We start from the raw sequence: 19,511 nt of genomic DNA, 5'->3' as shown, positions 1-19,511 counted from the left end.
CATTCATGCCACTCTTCATTGAATTTCCCATATAGGAAAATCTGATCATAACATTCCAACTTCATATATTTCATTTATTGGTTAAGTGGTTTGATAAGTAAGTAGGAAATTGTCTTTTTCAACTCAGCTCAGTAAAATATTGTCTATTGATTTTATAGTCAATAATCTTATGAATGTTTCATAAATACTGCTACTTTCTCACAACAATACCATGAAATAAGTATTGTTTTTGTTTTACAACAGACATTACTTTTTTACTTTTCTGTAATTTTCATCAGATAAAGGAATTTAACAATTTCTCTGAAAATCACAAAGTGATTGCATTTTTAATTCACTGAGTAGATAGTTTTGTAGTCTTTATGTCATTAACGTGTCTACTTTGGACTGACATGGTCTTAGCCTGTTTTACAACTATCAAAATTTATTGGTATGCTATTATATTATTTTATCTTTGTAATTTAAGAATATACACATGCAGGCATCTAGCCAAGCAGTTAAGATGCCTACATCCTGTATCAGAGTATTTGGGTTCCATACTTGCTCCAAGTCCTGTTTCCAGGTTCATGGTTTTTCCTGAGGTTGCTCTTCTTCATTTGTGGGTGACCATCACCTTCTGTCTTCATGTGATGTTCACTGAATGTGTCTGTGAACATGTGTCTGTGTTAGTCTCCTATTCTTACAGGGAAACCAGACACAATGGACTAAGGACAACACTAACTATCTTATTCTGGGTTAATTATCTCTTTGAAAGCTTTATCTCCAGGTGGGCAATTGGTATAACTGTTAAGATGCCACTTGGGACACCAGCATTCTGATTGTATGCCTGCAGTTAAGCACCAACTCAACGCCTAAGTCCAACTTCTTAGTAATTGTTACTAGTCACAGAGGTGAGGGCAGTTGCTGGAGCCCTCAGCTTAGTATAGAAATAAAAAGCTGGGAAACAATGTGCAAAGAAGTGGAAACTTTTATTTGATTGGCAAGTGACTGTAACGCGTCTGGTCTGAGAGGATACCAGGTGGAGTGCCTGCATGAGACAGTGACTTTCAGAAGTGCCCAGGGTTTTTAAGGCATTACTGTCTTTTCATGGGGTCATTCTATAGGAGTGCCCATTGGATGGGGGTTTCACATACATGGTATATTAATTGGATTGGGGCTCAAGGAGATAGTGAGGGTTTCTTGGAAGACAGCCCAATTCTCCTTAGGGGCTCAGCTCCCTTCCTCTACTAGCTTTGGATGGAAGATTCCAACTAACCTGAAGATGGGATTAAATCCACAAGGTCCCACTTAGTGGGGGAGATGCTGGCAGCCTACTTGCACAAAACTTGCAACCTGCCTGTGCAGGACGTTTTATCTACGTCTGAGGGGCCCACAGACTCCTAGCCCCACCGGACAACCTCTGCAGGTGAGAGCTGAAATACTTGGTTCCCTCTTACCCATATGAGAGACTGGATTGAGATCCAGGCTCATGGTTTCAGCCTGGAAGAGTTCTTTCTGTTGTGGGCATTTGGAGTGTAGGGCAAGGTGGAAGATCTTGGTCTCTGTATATCCCCATATTCATTCTCTCTCCCTCTCTTCCTCCCTCTCTCCCTCATTTCCTCTCTCCCTCCATGTCTTTCTTGTAAAATTGAATAAATAAAAATTTAAAAGCATTTCCTTATTAAAAAACAAGACAACAAACTATCTTAAAATTATTCACATTCTTAAGTACTAGAGGCTAGGTCTTTAACAAATGAGTTTTGGGAAGACAAAAAATAGCCCATAACAACTGACAATTTAGTAGTTAAGTGTAGATGTAACTTTCTTTCAAGGAATAATTTATATGCTTGAGAGAACTTGTTTAAACGTTTGCTTTGAAAAATTGCCTAATATAATCATTTTATGAAAGATATATGCTGGAAAATATTTTAAATTTCAGAGAGAAAACTGACATAGGAAGAGTTAAATTTGTGCCAAGATAATTTTTTTTCAGTTTTCTAAAGATATATAGTCCCATTTGGCAGAAAACCAAGTAAGAAGGAGAAAACTTAGGATGTTATTTTGCTTTTGTTCATTTCTCCATCTGTCTGCATGAACCCTGTGACATTGTTTTCCAAATGGAGGCCTACTAATGCCAGAAACATGGTACTTGGCCTGAAACTATCAGTGCTTAGCCAGTTTCAGTTTAAGAGAAGATAATAGTACAGGCAAAATCCATTTCTTAAATATGGGTACTTAACTTGCCAAGAACTAAAATTTTCAATAACATTGTCAGTAAATAGTTTTTAGCTTTTGAGTCTGTAGTCTATTGTACTCTACATAATTCCATTTCTTTTGATTCAATTTTATATTTCCAATGTTCCTGAGGCTATTAGGTGGCATAATCTATTACTAGCTTCATAATTGTGCACTATAGAAAAAATGGAATTATTTCTTATTTTTTCTTACAGTTCTTTAAGATGATGTCTTATTAAAGGAAGTGGTAAATATATCAACCTTAACAAATGTGAATAATTTTTAGAATTTTTTCCTCTTTTATGAAGGATAACTGGCAAAATGGAATATATTTGTGGTGTACAAGATATTTTCTTATATGTATATTTTTGAAATGATTACTACAGACAGCTAATTAGCATATCAGCTCACAGTCACATATGTTTGTGTGTATGTGTGTTAAAAATGTGTGAGATGCCATCTTACCAATTTCTAAGGATATAATGTAGTATTATTAGCTATATTTAGCAAATTATATATTGGTGCTCCAGAAATTTGACCAAATCTCCCCAATTTTCCCACTCCCATGCCTTAGTAACCACCATTGTACTTTTTGCTTTAGTGAGCTCCACTTTTAAAATTTCACATGTATGTGAGACCATGCAATAGATCTTTTAGTTCTTTGCTTCTTTACCTATTTAACTCAGTATAATATTCTTCATGTTCATCCACTTGCCTCAAATGTTAGGCTTTCTGTTTTTTCTAATGATGACTAATATCATACATACATATGTGTGTGTGTGTGTGTGTGTATCTCACATTTTCTCTCACCTTTCATCTATCAGTGGACAGTTATGTCAATTTCATGTCTTGGCTATTATGAAAAATGCTGCAATAAACATGGGAAATCCAATATCTCTTTGAAATATTTATTTCATTTCCTTTGTATGTATACTCAGTAATGGGATTACTAGATCACAGAGCACTTCTGCTTCTAAGTTTTTGAAGAACTTTGTATTATTTTTAATAATGGCTATAACAGTTTGCATTCATGTCAACAGTGTATAAGTCTTACCTTTTCTCCCTATTCTGATGATGCTTGTTACATTTTGACATTTTTTCTGGCTTTGGTATTAGGTGATATTGGCCTGATAATGAGTTGGGAAGGGTTCTCTACTTTTCATAATTTTGAAAAAGTGTGTGAAGTATTAGTATTAATTCTTTAAATTTTAGGTGGAATTCACTATTAACAATATTTGCCTTTATAACCTATATAGTATTTTAAAACATTGTATATTTAACAAATGTTTAAAGTTATTCTCAACACTCATTTCACCGTAGTCTGACTCAGAAGCAGATATGTCTTCCGTATTGAAAATACCAAGATATTTTCTCAATTTATTCTGCTACTTTTGGAAAGTGAGCCAGCAGATAGAAAGTCATTGTCTCTACCTCTCTCCAAAACTGCATTTCAAACAAATTAAAAAAATCTAACAAATACATAAAATAGGAAAATAAGTTCAAACAGTTGGAGAAAAAAGCTATAAATCTCACTACTTGCTAAAGGAATTTCTATAACTTATTTGATTTCACAGTTGTATCTTGGGGAGGCATTAACTCTATCAACTCAAAGTTGGGAAACAATGATGAGTTAAAATCTATTAGCTAAGGTACTGTTTGTGTGTATAGGATAAAATATGTTTAGTGTATGTTTTTGTTACTCTGCCCAAATACTCCATGTCAGTTAAAAAATTCATCATTTTATTCACTGAATTACTATTTTTCTTTTTTTGTTGCATTAGCATAGGAGGCTGAGTGATGCCACATCATAATCTTTTCTAGATGTTTCCATTTTAGAAGTGTCCATTTTATAAATATATATTAAGGGCCAGCGCCGCGGCTCACTAGGCTAATCCTCCTCCTTGCGGTTCCGGCACACCAGGTTCTAGTCCTGGTGGGGGCGCCGGATTCTGTCCCGGTTGCCCCTCTTCCAGGCCAGCTCTCTGCTGTGGCCAGGGAGTGCAGTGGAGGATGGCCCAAGTGCTTGGGCCCTGCACCCCATGGGAGACCAGGAGAAACACCTGGCTCCTGCCTTCGGATCAGCGCGGTACACTGGCTGCAACGCGCCGGCCGCGGCGGCCATTGGAGGGTGAACCAATGGCAAAGGAAAACCTTTCTCTCTGTATCTCTCTCCTCACTGTCCACTCTGCCTGTCAAAAAACAAACAAATAAATAAATATTAAGTAAAATTAAAAATGTGTCTACTGGTTTTTTTAAAGATTTATTTATTTATTTGAAAGGCAGAGTTATGGAGAGAGAGGGAGAGAGAGAGAGAGGTCTTCCATCCGCTGGTTCACTCCCCAGATGGCCACAACAGCTGGAGCTGTGCCAATCCAAAGCCAGGAACCAGGAGCTTCTTCTGGGTCTCACATGCTGGTGCAGGGCCCCAAGGATCCACTGCTTTCCCAGACCACAACAGAGAGCTGGATCGGAAGTGGAGCAGCTGGGACTTGAACTGGTACCCATATGAGATGCCAGCACTGCAAGTGGCAGCTTTATCCACTATACCACAGTGCTGGCCCCTGTCTATTACTTTTCAAGAAGCTACTAAACACCAGGCTTTGATGGGAACAATACACTTGTGATTTCTAGATTGTTCTCATCAATTTTTTAGAAAATGCTTATTTTCCTCATTTTATAAACTAGGCTCATAATTTCTTAATTTTGTAAAAATTCACATAGATGTATGAGGCTTAGCTGGAACTAGAATGTTTAATTGCCTCCTGGACATGGGATATGTCACAATATTAAATAAACATATTATTTATGTAGAAGTTATTTGACAGTATATATGAAACTCATAGCAGTGGATGGGAGCAACATGCCAGCCTCCATACCACACCCTTTGCATGCTAAATCTTTTGTCTTGTCCAAATATACTACTTCTAACACTTGTTTTCTATATGTATATATGAATTTTTTAACTGACACATATATATTATGTGTATAACACACACACACACACACACACACATATATATATATATAAACACTTGTTATATAACTACTGGTATATATGATGGTACATTACAACAATAGATTAGCTCCTGAAAGCAGTAGATATCATTCTTCTCTTTTAATATGTGTTTTTTACATTTTCATATAGTAATAATATTGCAAGATACTAATCTGGTTTGTGGTTTAATTTGATATTTTTGTGTCTTTTCTTTCTGTATAGGTAAATACGTAGCTAGTAGTCAAATGTGCAGTCCATACTGTATTCAAGTTCTTTCTATTCCAGGTTAAATGTCCTGCTTCTTTTTAGGGCACTGAAACAGAAATATTTCTGTCGGTAAAATAGTCACTTTCCTGGGAGGAAAGGTTCTGGATAGTTTTTCTTTGAAGATAATAAAATGGAATTTTCTTGTCAGGTAATATTCCAGAGATAGTGCTGTCATGACAACACCTAGGAAATGAGCCTCTTAGGCTTGTTACTGTTTTCTTGTTAAAGGGTTTTATTGCGAGCTCTCCTGTTCCTTTGAAGATAGTGTAATAAAGATTTACTTGTCAAGGTGATTTTTATTTTCTTATAATTACCATAGTTTTAAAGGAATAAATAGCAATATTTTCATCAATATTTCTTTTTTTAACTTTTATTTAATGAATATAAATTTCCAAAGTACAGCTTATGGATTACAATGGCTCCCCCCCCCCATAACGTCACTCCCACCCTCAACCCTCCCCTTTCCCACTCCCTCTCCCCTTCCATTCACATCAATATTCATTTTCGATGCTCTTTATATACAGAAGATCAGTTTAGCATACATTAAGTAAAGATTTCAACAGTTTGCTCCCACACAGAAACATAAAGTGAAAAATACTGTTTGAGTACTAGTTATAGCATTAAATCTTAATGTACAGCACACTAAGGACAAAGATCCTCCATGAGGAGTAAGTGCACAGTGACTCCTGTTGTTGACTTAACAAATTGACACTCTTGTTTATGGGGTCAGTAATCACCCTAGGCTCTTGTCATGAGCTGCCAAGGCTAGGGAAGCCCCCTGAGTTCACTGACTGATCATATTTAGACAAGGCCATGGTCAATGTGGAAGTTCTCTCCTCCCTTCAGAGAAAGGTACCTTCTTCTTTGATGACCCGTTCTTTCCACTGGGATCTCACTTGCAGAGATCTTTCATTTAGGTTTTTTTTTTTCCTAAATTTTCATCAATATTTCTAAAAGATAAGAAAAATGTAAGCCGAGTTTCTAGCATGGCTGAGCAGCTGATGGAAGTGGAAATGAATCAAAGGAAGAAGCCTCCCTCCAAAACGATTCTCTTACTGTTGCCCTCCTGGTCTAGAAGCCGTTTCATAAGGCCCGCAACACTAATATTCCAGTCCTTTCTCCTCATCAGAATTTACATAAATTCTCATCAGAATTAATATCTGTACATTTTATAATTATTTAATAGAGGAGCAGAAACTAACGTCAACCCTAAAAGGAAACTTTTGATGTGAATATCCTATGATGTTTTTCTATATATTGCTCGTTTGCTTGGTGACAAATGAAATGAGAAGGGTCAATTTCAGTAGGTGTCTATTTTGACATCATGTTGGCAGTTCCATTTTGTTCTTGATTATCCGTATCTCTAGTTCTAATAAACATATGCAGTTAATTTAAAATATACTATATATATGTATATATATATAGTTATATACACACATCATATATTGTCAAGGAATTTATTTCATTAAAGTTATTTTTATATAAAATACATTAAAATAATGATAATATAAGGGGCTGGCATTGTGATATAGTGTGTAAAGCTGCCTCTTGCAATGCCAGCATCCCATTTGGGGGCCAGTTCTTGTCCTGCTACTCCACTTCCCATTCAGCTCCATTCTGATGGCCTGGGAAAGCTTTGGAAGATGGCCAAATGCCTGGGGCCCAGCTACCCACATGGGAGACCAGGAAGAAGACCCTGGATCCTGGTTTTGTTCTGGCCCAGCCCTGGTCCTTGCAGTCATCTCTGGAGTGAATCAGCAGATGGAAGATCTCTCTCCGTCTCTCCCTCTGTCTGTATGTTAACTCTGACTTTCTAATTAATAATACATCTTTAAAACATAACAACATAAGAAAACTAGCAAGACTAAGCCAATTAAAAGAATAAAATAAGGATTTTAAAGCTATCATTTCCATTAATATTCTTAACACATATATTTGGCTGTTGAAATGGAGAAGGCTTACTTAAGACTTTTCTATCATCCACATTCTCCCTCTGTCTCTCTGCCTCTTTCTGTCCATTTTTGTCTTTGTTTCTTATCTGTGTCTCTCCCTTTTTCACTCTCCCTAATCTCTGTCGTGTGACTACTAGACACGTTTTTTTCAGTCTTTTTAAAAATTGACTAGTTCTCATTAACAAAAATTGAACTTGTGCAAAATATGTCCAGGTCCCTATAACCTTTCTAACCTTTGTAATTACTTTACTAGGTCTTTCCAAGCATCTTGATGCCGTCTGCATTTGTCACCCCTCTGCAAATCTCCTATGGACTTGGAGTTAAATCAATTGTGTGTTATTCAGGAACTTGATTTTCTTTTCTGTATTACTATTTAATAGATTTCTTGGAAATGGAGGTTATAAGAATTCTTTATGGTCAATAGATTATGGTCTTCATATTTGATTCATTGCCACATCCTTACACACTGCCTTGTTCATACTTTCATATAAGCAGAGAAATGGCTTAATGGAAAGAATATTATTATTTGACTTTGATATTCTTGGCTTCAGTTATAAACTGAATTTTAGTTATCACACATAAATATTTAGATTCCTCCAGCATCAGTTTTCTTATCTGTAAAATCATAGTAATGTGTTGCCATTATGACACAGGACAACTCAAATAATTGAATGGGGTGATTGGCTTAAATGTTAGCTTTTACACTTACTACTTGAGTGAATTTTAAAAGCTAATAAATAGCTTTGGCCATGGGGATCTTCTCCAGAAAAGGGGAATTATGTACTTTGTGAAATCATTGTTAAGTATTATTTGATTTAATATTTGCAAAGCATTTATAGCAATGTCCGGCATATGTAAGTGCTAAATTCTATACTAGCAATATTTGACACCTACATAAACAATAAATAAACACTGAGAATATAATTTCACATATTAAATATTTTGTAATTTTCTGTTGCTCAAGTGATGCATTTTTTTCTAACTTGCTTTCTTTTCTTATCAGTCAATTCTTTCCCTCAGTCAGCTGTTTATAAAACAATTCCAGTTCATTCCCGGGCCTGAACACTTCATGGTAGGTTTTCTCTTGTTTCCATTTCCTCACTTCTACCTCCACAAATAATTGTAATGGGAGTATTGTTTGTGTAACATGTCACCTGTTACTTTTTACATATCTGAAGATTTACTTTTAATTTGATTTTTTAATGTCTCAGTGGAAATTGTGTAGCCCAAAAGAAAAATGCGGTTATTGGTGCATGTCAATTCTGACATTGTCCTGCATATTTTTTGCCCAGACATACCTACACTTTGGTATGGAATATTCCTTTAGTGGGTTCTGGATCTGTTCACTGAGAATAATTCCTTAGTCCACTGTTTGCACAGATGTTCATTTCATACTCTGGCACATCTTTCTTTTTCTTTCATTCACCCTCATCATTAAAAAAAAATGGTTAAATCTCATTGTGTAGTTTCTGTCTTTAGAAGGTTGGAAGGCTATAGTCTGAATTTCTGACAATTGAGATTGGCAGCACTCCTTTTTTTTTAAGTCTCTCTTTTTTTGTAATTTATTTGACAGATAGATTTAGACAGTGAGAAAGAGAGAGACAGAGAGAAAAATCTTCCTTCCATTGGTTCAACCCCCGAATGGCCGCAACTGCCGATCCGAAGCTAGGAACCAGGTGCTTCCTCGTCTCCCATACAGGTGCAGGGGCCCAAGCACTTGGGCCATCCTCCACTGCCTTCCCGGGCCACAGCAGAGAGCTGGTGTGGAAGAGGAGCAACTGGGACTAGAACCTGGCACCCATATGGGATGCCGGCGCCACAGGCAGAGGATTAACCAAGTGAGCCACGGTGCCGGCCCCAAGCATTCTTGCTAATAATGGCTCCCAGATACTTTGTGGGTTTTCTATGTATTTGATTTTAGTTCATAGTGGATCATTTTCCTAAAAGCCATGACTTCAATTCTTAAGATGTTCTTTTCTATATATAATTAATTACTGTCTCTTTGGGAATATCAGGTTACTTATATGTATTTTCTCTTAAGCTTTCTAGAAACTTTTTTTTTTTAACTGAGAGCTTTTACTAGACCACATGATCATATTCCTTTATGCAGTGGTATCTAAGGGCGTTATAGCTGTATCATACACTGATTTTTATTCGGAGGTCATATGTCACCTACATTTTCTGTTTTACTTTGACTTGTGTCCTATTGAGGATCTTTTTCAGGCTGGATGGAGGTGAAAAATAGCTTTACTTTCAAACCTAGAAATTTCTAACTCTAAATTGTGAGCAAAACTCACTAAGTCTTTTGTAAGTTTATCCCTGTTTAAAATAATAAAATAACTGCAGAAGAGACCAAATAGCTCATGTTTTCCGAGTTTGCATGGAAATAACCTTGGGCAATTCTAAAAGGTTATTAGAAAATGTAAAGATGCAATTTTACTTACATTTTCATTTTATAACATCTGATACCAATTTTATAGTCTAAATCTACGCTTTCTCTCAAATCCTGTAATATTGCCATATACATAAGATAGGAATTCATAATTGTAAATGAATTTTAAAATGTGTAGAGTACTCACAAGATTTGGGAGAAGGGACAGATTTGGACTAGAAAGTGGTGCCACATGCAGTAGTTTCTGCATTTTAAAATTCATTTAAAAATGTGGATTCTTCTTTTCTTCTGTATATTACAATAATACCAAACAAAATTAAAGGAAATAACTACTCTTTAAAATAGTACAAGGCAAAGAAGATGAGAACCAAAGAGAATAATTTTGATGAACACTTACCAGAGACAAGAAATATTTTATTTCAGCCTCTAGAATATGATACTTTCCTCAAAGGATTTAAGAAAACATTTTTTCCCAGCTTCCCTGACATTTAAAAGGATAATGTAAGTTGCTATTCTTGATTTCTGTCTTATTTCATCTGTGTAGGAAAAGACAGAAATTCTCCAGCCAGAGGCACTGTGTTACCAAACACCCATACAGAGAAATTTTATGAGGATTTATTTATTTTACAAGACAAACTTTCAGAGTCTTTTAGATTACAAATAGTTTTAATAATAGAAAATATGCAGAGTAAAAATAGCTAGGTATTAATTAGTGTATAAACACAATAATTACTTAAAATAAGTCCTGGTAAATATTTTAATTTTTTATTTATCTACGGAATACTAAAGGTTTTACAAATTGTACCAAGCAGATTTTACAAAACATTTTAATTTACATGAATCAGTAAAATATGAAATTGCATGAATGCTATTTTGAGATTACTCAAAGTGAATAAGTTGTTAAATTAATATTATATAACACTTGTTTTTGGCCACTGACTGTATCTAGACATTGGAGTATTACCTTAAAGGCTGCTATGAAATCAGTAATTTTAATTAATTCATTTTAATTATATGTTAAACACATGCATGCATTCAGGACAAAGATGTGTGCTATTGTTTAAAATAGAATCATTTGTCTATATTCCTGTTGAACAGTGGTATTTCTAATTTTTACTTGTTAAACACGATAGTGGTATATTAAGCCTATGATAATAAAGTAAACTGAAAGTATGTTATTGTAAAAACTAAATGAAAAAAAGGAGATAGGGAGCATTGAGGGAGGGAGGGAAGCATTATTATCTTTTTATAATTGTTTCTATGAAATGCCTGAAATCTATTCCTTTTATATTAATAAAAATTTTAAATAAATAGAAAGAATCTAAAACTCGAGAATTTTCAAAATGCATTTGAACAATCCTGAGCGTTCTTGGAAATGGCCTTCAATATGTACATTATACTCAGAGATTGCAAAAGAGCAGGTCATTCAACACAGTGCTCTGATATATTCAAGTGCTAGAGGGGAATATCTCAAATCTAAACAAAAACCCACTATGTTAGAGATGTGATCCTTTGTCCTCAAAAAAAGTCTGCAAGAATTCAGATTTTTAAAAATTCTAGTTATAATATTTCTGGATTCAAAGTATATCATAAAATAAATATTCATAGCCACTTGTCACTCTACAGAACAACACGCTTAATAACAGCATTTGATAACTTAGGGACTTTTTGTTGAATGCAACCATTTTCTGTCCTGTGGGGTAACGGTTCCAGGAACTCCAGAGTCACCCAAGTACACAGCGGCTCAAATCCCCTAGGTAAACTATTGTAATACTTTCTTTTTTTTTAACTTTTATTTAATGAGTATAAATTTCCAAAGTACAGAATATTGATTACAATAACTTACCCCCCATAACGTCCCTCCAACCCGCAACCCTCCCCTTATCCACTCCCTCTCCCCTTCCATTCATGTCAAGATTCATTTTCGATTCTCTTTATATACAGAAGATCAGTTTAGCATACATTAAGTAAAGATTTCAACAGTTTGCTCCTGCACAGAAACATAAAGTGTAAAATACATTTGAGTACTAGTTATAGCATTAAATCTCAATGTACAGCACACTAAGGACAAAGATCCTACATAAGGAGTAAGTGCACAGTGACTCCTGTTGTTGACTTAACAAATTGACACTCTTGTTTATGGGGTCAGTAATCACCCTAGGCTCTTGTCATGAGCTGCCAAGGCTATGGAAGCCCCCTGGGTTCACTGACTCTGATCATTTTTTTTTTTTTAAGTAGAGTTAGAAACATACCAGGGGATTTGAATTCAATCCCATCGAGGTGGCATGTACCAATGCTATCTCACTAGTCCCAGTGATCAATTTCTGTTCACAATTGATCATAATGATAGGACTAAGAACCAAAGGGATCACATAAACAAGAATAGTGTCTGCAAATACTAGCTGATAGAATCAAAAAGGGAGAGAATGGTCCAACATGGGAAGTGAGATACACAGCAGACCCATAGAATGGCAAATGTCCTAACAGCACTCTGGCCTCATAATCAGCCCTTAAGGCATGCGGATCCAGCTGAAATGCCCATGAGAGTATTTCAGGCATGGAAAGCCAAGACACTCTGGGGGAAAAAAAAAAAAAACCTAAATGAAAGATCTCTGCAAGTGAGATCCCAGTGGAAAGAACGGGTCATCAAAGAAGGAGGTACCTTTCTCTGAAGGGAGGAGAGAACTTCCACTTTGACCATGGCCTTGTCTATTGTAGTACTTTCATGTGACCTACACACATTCTCTAGTATACTTTACATAATATCTGAATTTTTATAAATCTAATAAAATGTAAATGCTGTGCAAATTGTTTTACTGTTGTTATTTAGGATATAATGACAAGAAAATGATTTGTGTATGTTCAGAACATCAGAATTTATTTTCAAATAGCTTCAGTTCAGTTGGTTAAATCCATGGATATGGAAGTGTAGGTGCAGAGTGTTGTGTACCTTTCTTTTTTTCTCAGTTGTATTGATTATTTTCAATTTTTATTAATATAAAGAGAACAGATTTCATGTATTTTATAGGTACAATTCTAAGGCAATAACCGTACTTCCCTCCCTCTTTATTTTCCTTCCTTAATTCCCCTCCTTTCTTTCTTTTTTTTTAACTTTTTGCAAAATCATAATTTCAATCCACCTTGTAATCACAGGTATAATGCACCACTAACCGTAATATTCAACAAGTAAACCTTTCTTATACAGCTATATGACCAAGGAGGAAATTTGAAAATGAATCTTTTTAAATTAAATATGTGGGCTCGCGTGCTGTCACCAGGGGAGTAGCCAGAACCAGTGAGAGGCGCCGGGCTCGCGGACAGCCGACATGCCCTTGGCTAGAGATTTACTCCATCCCTCTTTGGAGGAGGAAAAGAAGAAACATAAAAAGAAACAGCTAGTTCAAAGTCCGAATTCTTATTTTATGGACGTAAAATGCCCAGGTTGCTACAAGATCACCACGGTTTTCAGCCATGCCCAAACAGTGGTTCTTTGTGTAGGCTGTTCTACAGTTTTGTGCCAGCCTACAGGAGGAAAGGCCTGACTCACAGAAGGCTGTTCCTTTAGAAGAAAGCAACACTAGTGACCCACACAACCTCCTGGATTTGTGTTCTCACAGAAAGCCTTATCATAAGTTCAGTGATTCTAGTGAATCTACTAAGATAATGTCATTTTGTTTGATTTTATAAGGTATACAAGTTATCCCCTATTTTGATGTCAGTTTTTCAATAAAGTTTTGATTATGGGAAAAAAAATTAAATATGTGGTGGATGTAGTTTGATTTTTGTATGCTTTTGAATGAGTTAATTCCTATGTTGAGTAAAGTGGAAAGAAAAATAGCAACAACAAATCCACAAGTTCTTCTCTTGTTTTTAGCTTTTTTTTTTTTTTTTGGATAGGAGACCCTAAGAAATTCTTTACCAGGGGTTTAAAGGAGCTCATCTGGATTTTAGTAAGGGACATATCACATATTTCACCTTAAGATCGACAGTTCTGTAAGTATATATTATTTTATCTATAAAATGTTCTTGCTTCCATTATAGGAACACTTTCAAATATACATAAAATTAAATACAGCAAGGCATTTTTAAAAGTTTTATTTATTTACAATTCATTGTTATTTACTAATTTAGTTATGGGCTTTTAACTTTCAGCATTATATCTCCAGAGTTAGAGGTGGTTATGACTTGATAAACAAAAGAGACCATTTAACCATATCACATATATTTAACATGCAATTAAGGAATTTTAGAAAACATTTTGAAAGTGCCAATTGGAGGCAATATATTTAGTAAATTACTTAATAGCTTTGCTGTCATTTTGTCTGCTTGAAATGAGTCTTCCTGTCTTTCTGGATGTAAGGTGTCCATCCTTTAACAGCCAAGTCGCGAATCTCCTTCTCTGCAGAAATGTACTACAGTGGAGATTTAGTAATTCCTCCATCCCTGGCCCCTTAGCATTTGTGCAATGATAGAACCTAACAGTATAGTCTATCCTTATTGATGAATGTGAATTTGCATGAGATGGTGAATTCTCTGTAGAAGAAAACTTATTATTACATATATTTAAGACTTCATGAATTCTGAGCGTCACATGTCTGGCATTAGTTACATGCTTTACAATGAAATAATTTTAGAAGATTCCTTGTTACATAGTCAACAAAGGACTGTTCTTCTCAGCTAAGAATGGAAGGATTCTAAAATTCTCCCAGTTAGTAAAGCATCTGATAGGAGGGTCGGAATAGGTGACAGGTTCTTTCCGATGTTCTAGGAAACCATAATGACAAAATGACTCCCACTAAAAAGTTACAAATAACACTAGGAGAAGCAAGGCTCTTTGAAAGAAGATCATGCTAAATGACTAAAGTTGCTAGTTATCTTTTTCCTTTTAAAGTAAATTTTGAGCAACAGCTTTTTTAACAGTTCTGAAAAATTTAACTTTGGTATCATTTTATGTAATTCTCCTGAATTTTGAACAAGAAATATTCTTTGCATAAAGCTTAGTAGGAGTTCTACAAGGATATTAGAATGCCTCATTACAGCAATATCTGGGCTAATCAGTGTTTAATAAATTTAGGTCATTTACATATAAAACTATACAGAGGTCTTTTATATTTTTTTCATTATGCATTTTGCACCAAAAAATTTAAAATGCATGAAAGTTCTTCTCAAGCAGTTTCATATTAAAAGAAGGTGGTTTGAGCACTGAAGCTTTAATGAAAGGTTCATATTTGTGTACAAAATTCAAAACTAATATTTATCAACTAAAGAAATCTCAAAGTCCTTACTAACAACTGTATAATCTATATTGTTCTATGTTATAAAGCATCTAATTTTCTTGAACTGGGAAATTTTCTATAAATATAAATCTATTTGTATAAACATTGCCTTCCCAAAAATTCTCCCAAATTACTGCTCCACTCACCATGCGTGTACTCCCTAGGTACTCGAGTCTTGACAGAGAAGAAGCTAATGGGTGGATTGTGTGGACATATAAGCAAAAAAGTGGCTATGACACTTGCCCTCAAGGAGATTAAAACCTGGTTGTAATGGGATGTAGTGCTCATTTCCAATAGGAGAATTACACATGTAGATATGCATAGTAGACAGCAGGTAATTATTTCTATCAGTATATCCATTGGAACCAGCAAATTCTCCCTTAGAAATGGAAAGCAGAATTTCTCTGTTAACTGATTTGTGTCAGTTTCTGACAGCTGGCACTGATGGCAACACAGATATTTCAGGTGGAGAAACAGGATGCTTGAGGGGGAGGGACTTTCAGTGTATCGTGCATTACTTTATCTCAGATGCATTTTAGTGTGGAGTTGTCAAGTTGTCAGCTGAGTGACACTTGAATAAAACCTCAAAGATCATGAAAGTGCAGGGTAGTGCATTCTAGGCAAAGAGAAAAGAAATTGAATGGCATTAAGGTCCAGTATTCTTGGCATGTTGCACGAGCAGCAGGATGCCGGCACGGCTGGAGCAGAGCAGTGGGAGATTAGGTCAGAGAGAGAGCCAAGGGGCAGGGAATCCTGCAGGCCTGATGGTCTATGAAAGACTTTCAGTGAGCTGAGAAGTCACAAGAGGGCTGAGAGCAGAGGAGGTATGTGACATCCTTGATCTCTTAACACATCAAGTCATGAAATTCATCATGTAGCTCACTCAATAAAATGATATCAGGTGCTTGGGATGGAAGTAGAGCATTAAGACTTACTCATGAACTGATCATTATTAATTTTTTTTACCTCTGGCACATTTCTTCCAGAGCTACATAGGTTTCTCCAGAAACTCTGTTTCTGCTTTCACTCATTGACTTGAGCGTCCCTCCGTATTCCTCAACATTTTATAGAAGGAGTAAAAAGTGCGTGCACTGGGCATACTATTGTTGCTTTTCCCCATGCATTGATTCACAATTCATAAATTTAATGTAACTCTGTACCTATTACTCAGGAGAAAATTTATTGTTCTTGTAAAAACTTTTTACGTTTGTTTGTTAATTAATTAACTTAAGAGACAGAAAGAAAATGAGAGAGATTGCTGTTTTACTTCTCAACTGACCACAGCAGCAGGGATTGAAATGGGCTAAAATTGGAGCCTGGGGACTTAAACCAGGTCTCCCATGCAGGTGGAATGAATATTTGAGTCATCATAGATCCTCCCAGGGTCTTCACTAGCAAGAAGCTGGAGTCATGAGCCAGGGGTAGGTATTAAACATATGAAGTCTTTTTTTTCTAAAGTTTTATTTATTTATTTGAAAGGCAGAGTTACAGAGAGGCAGAGAGAACGAGGTCTCCCTTAAGGGTGCAGGTACCAGGGACTTGGGCCATCTTCTACTGCTTTCCCAGTCCACAGTGGAGCTGGATAGGAAGTGGAGCAGCCAGGACGTTAAACGTCACCCATATGGGATGCTGGCATTGCAGGAGGCAGCTTTACCCACTATGCCACAACGCCGGCTCCGAACATATGAAGTTTAATATGATGTGTGAGTTTCTTAACAACCAGAACCAATGCCCACTTCTAAATCCTCTTTTCAATATGTTTTATTAAATTTGGCTTATTAGCATTTTGTTGAGGAGTTTTGCATCTGTGTTCATAGAGGATGTTGGACTTTTTTTATTAAACATGATCAGTTGAGATTTATTCCAGGGAAGCAAGAACATATGCAAATAAATTAATACTATGAATTATGTTAACTGAAAAGACAAAGACATGATCATTTCAGTAGATAAGGAAAGAGTATTTGGTATGTTTCAATCCCTTCATGATGAATATTCTCTTTTTTTAAAGATTTATTTATGTATATGAAAGACAGAGTTACAGAGAGTCAGAGGCAGAAAGAGAGAGGTCTTCCATTCACTGGTTCACTCCCCAAATGGCCACAACAGCCAGAGCTGAGCTGATCCAAAGCAAAATCTAATCCAAAGAGGAATGAAATCCTGAAGAAGAAATTACGTGACATAGCTTGTAACAGAAGGCTGTAAAATCAGGAAAACAATAGGATCCATTTCAGGAATGAGATGAACTACTATAATAAAGCACTTGGTGTATGCTCAATAAATAAAGTAATTATTATTATTGCCATTCAAACCTTTCACTACTTTCTCTTTTTTTTTTAAAAAAAAGGATTTATTTATTTACTTGAAAGTCAGAGTTACACAGAGAGAAGAAAAGGCAGAGAGAGAGAGAGAGAGAGAGAAAGAGAGGTCTTCCATCCACTGGTTCACTCCCAAGTTGGCCTAAACCACCAGAGCTGTGCAGATCTGAAGCCAGGAGCCAGGAGCTTCCTCCGGGTCTCCTACATGGGTCCTTGGGCTATCTTCCACTACTTTCCCAGGCCATAGCAGAGAGCGGGATCAGAAGTGCAGCAGCTGGGACTTGAACTGATATCCATATGGGATGCCAGAACTGCAGGCAGTGGCTTTACCTGCTACACCACAGTTCAGTCTCACCACTACTTTCTTTTTTCAATCATATTTATGCTACACATTTTAATTAAATTGATATTTATCATCTGCATTACTATAACAATGATCCCTGCTATTCAAAGTATTGTAATTTATTTACATTTTATTTCTTGTGATTTATTAATACTGATTTTGAAGTAAGTAATAGATGATTAGTGGACAAATTTGACACTTTCTCTCTTGTTCCTGAAAATGCTTTACATCTTCCTGATGCCATTTATTCCCATATAGTTAAATTCTTTCATGGAGGAATTGCTTCTTTTTGTTTCTTTTAAAATTAAATTGTAACATACACATTGTAAATTACCCTTATCATGAATCAATGGCAAAATAATAATCACTAAAAGTGCATAGAGTTACCTTGCAGTTCAACATGTAGAAAACCATCAGCAACCCAGAAGCCCTCAACTAGTTTCTGTCCCCTGAAGTACCCAGCATTCTGATTTCTACCAGCATGCCATGAGTCTTTACCTTTATTGGATTACATAAAAACATTACTATTTGAAATGAATTCTCTCAATGCTGCTTTTTTTCCGTAACTACCTATTTTTAAATATATCTTCCTTGTCATTTGTAGCAGTGCTTCATTCATGCTTCGTTGTCTGTAGTTGTAAGGACTAGCAGAGCAACAGTTAACCACGTTTGACTATTGAGCAAAGAACTGTTAAGTGTCCCAGTCCAGTAAAACACAACTCATAATGCCATCTTTTAAGTTTGGTCTAGACTTTGATCTTATTCACAATACGTTGTCAGCAGGCACTGAATTTGAGTAGATTCTGTCTGCTTCGATCTCAGAAACTGGAATGTACATCATTTAATTTCTTTATGAGAACTTTCCATTTATCCACATTTCCTGATGCATGTGAATATTTCAGTTATCTTTGTAATTATCACTTGGACTTCCAAATTATTTTTCACAGCTACTATCAGAATATGTTCAAAGAATAAACTTATTTATTGACTAGCAGTCTCCAAATCTCTTCAATGGACAAAAATTAATTAAACAGACACAAAACTAATGAGGATCCATATCAATATGACTTCATGTCCTCTATAAATCTTTATAAAGTATATACATTTCTATATTTTTATCTAAGGGAAGTCTGAATTTCTGAGGTTATATTGTAAAGTTATAAAATTCTCCAGTCAAAAACAACTTGTAGAATAACAGTCTAAGTCAAATGAAACACTGAAAATGTAGAAAAATTATAGAATTACAACATACCCCACTTGATGGCATGAAAAGTTTTGATGCCAAAAGTATTATACAAATATTGTAAAAATTAAGACAACTCATTTTGGTCCCTTAGATTAGAAGAATCACAGCTGAGCTTTCTGATACATCTTAGATTTAGCTGGGGTGGGTTTTTAACCATTTTTGCTTCCAAGGGAGATTCATCACATACTTGACTGGTTCCACATTGCTAGGCCCCTTGCCTTTTCTGAAGAAGTGGATTGTTAAAGCTGAGCACTACCTGAGACATTTTAATTCCATCCAACATTACATTTGAGGATTAAAGGTGGACCTGGATAATCCAATTGATCTTTTCCTCCATCGCAAGTTTTTTTTTGTTTGTTTGTTTGTTTGTTTTTATTTGACAGGTAGAGTTATAGACAGTGAGAAAGAGAGAGAGACAGAGAGAAAGATCTTCCTTCTGTTGGTTCACTGCCAAATGGTTGCTATGGCCTGCAAGCTGCACCGACCCAAAGCCAGGGTGCTTCTTCCTGGTCTC

The 19,511-nt window shown here is 35.7% G+C and overlaps 1 pseudogene; it reads left to right on the top strand.

The window, feature by feature from the left end:
• The first annotated feature begins 13,082 nt into the window (after window positions 1–13,082).
• On the top strand, window positions 13,083–13,570 carry LOC108176421 (small ribosomal subunit protein eS27-like pseudogene; annotated as a pseudogene).
• The last annotated feature ends 5,941 nt before the right edge of the window (window positions 13,571–19,511 follow it).

The sequence above is a fragment of the Oryctolagus cuniculus genome, chromosome 2 (genome assembly GCF_964237555.1).
Source record: "Oryctolagus cuniculus chromosome 2, mOryCun1.1, whole genome shotgun sequence".
Classification (NCBI taxonomy): Eukaryota; Metazoa; Chordata; class Mammalia; order Lagomorpha; family Leporidae; genus Oryctolagus; species Oryctolagus cuniculus.
The sequence above is the reverse complement of the archived record's forward strand: the minus strand, read 5'-3'. Positions and strand labels throughout refer to the sequence as shown.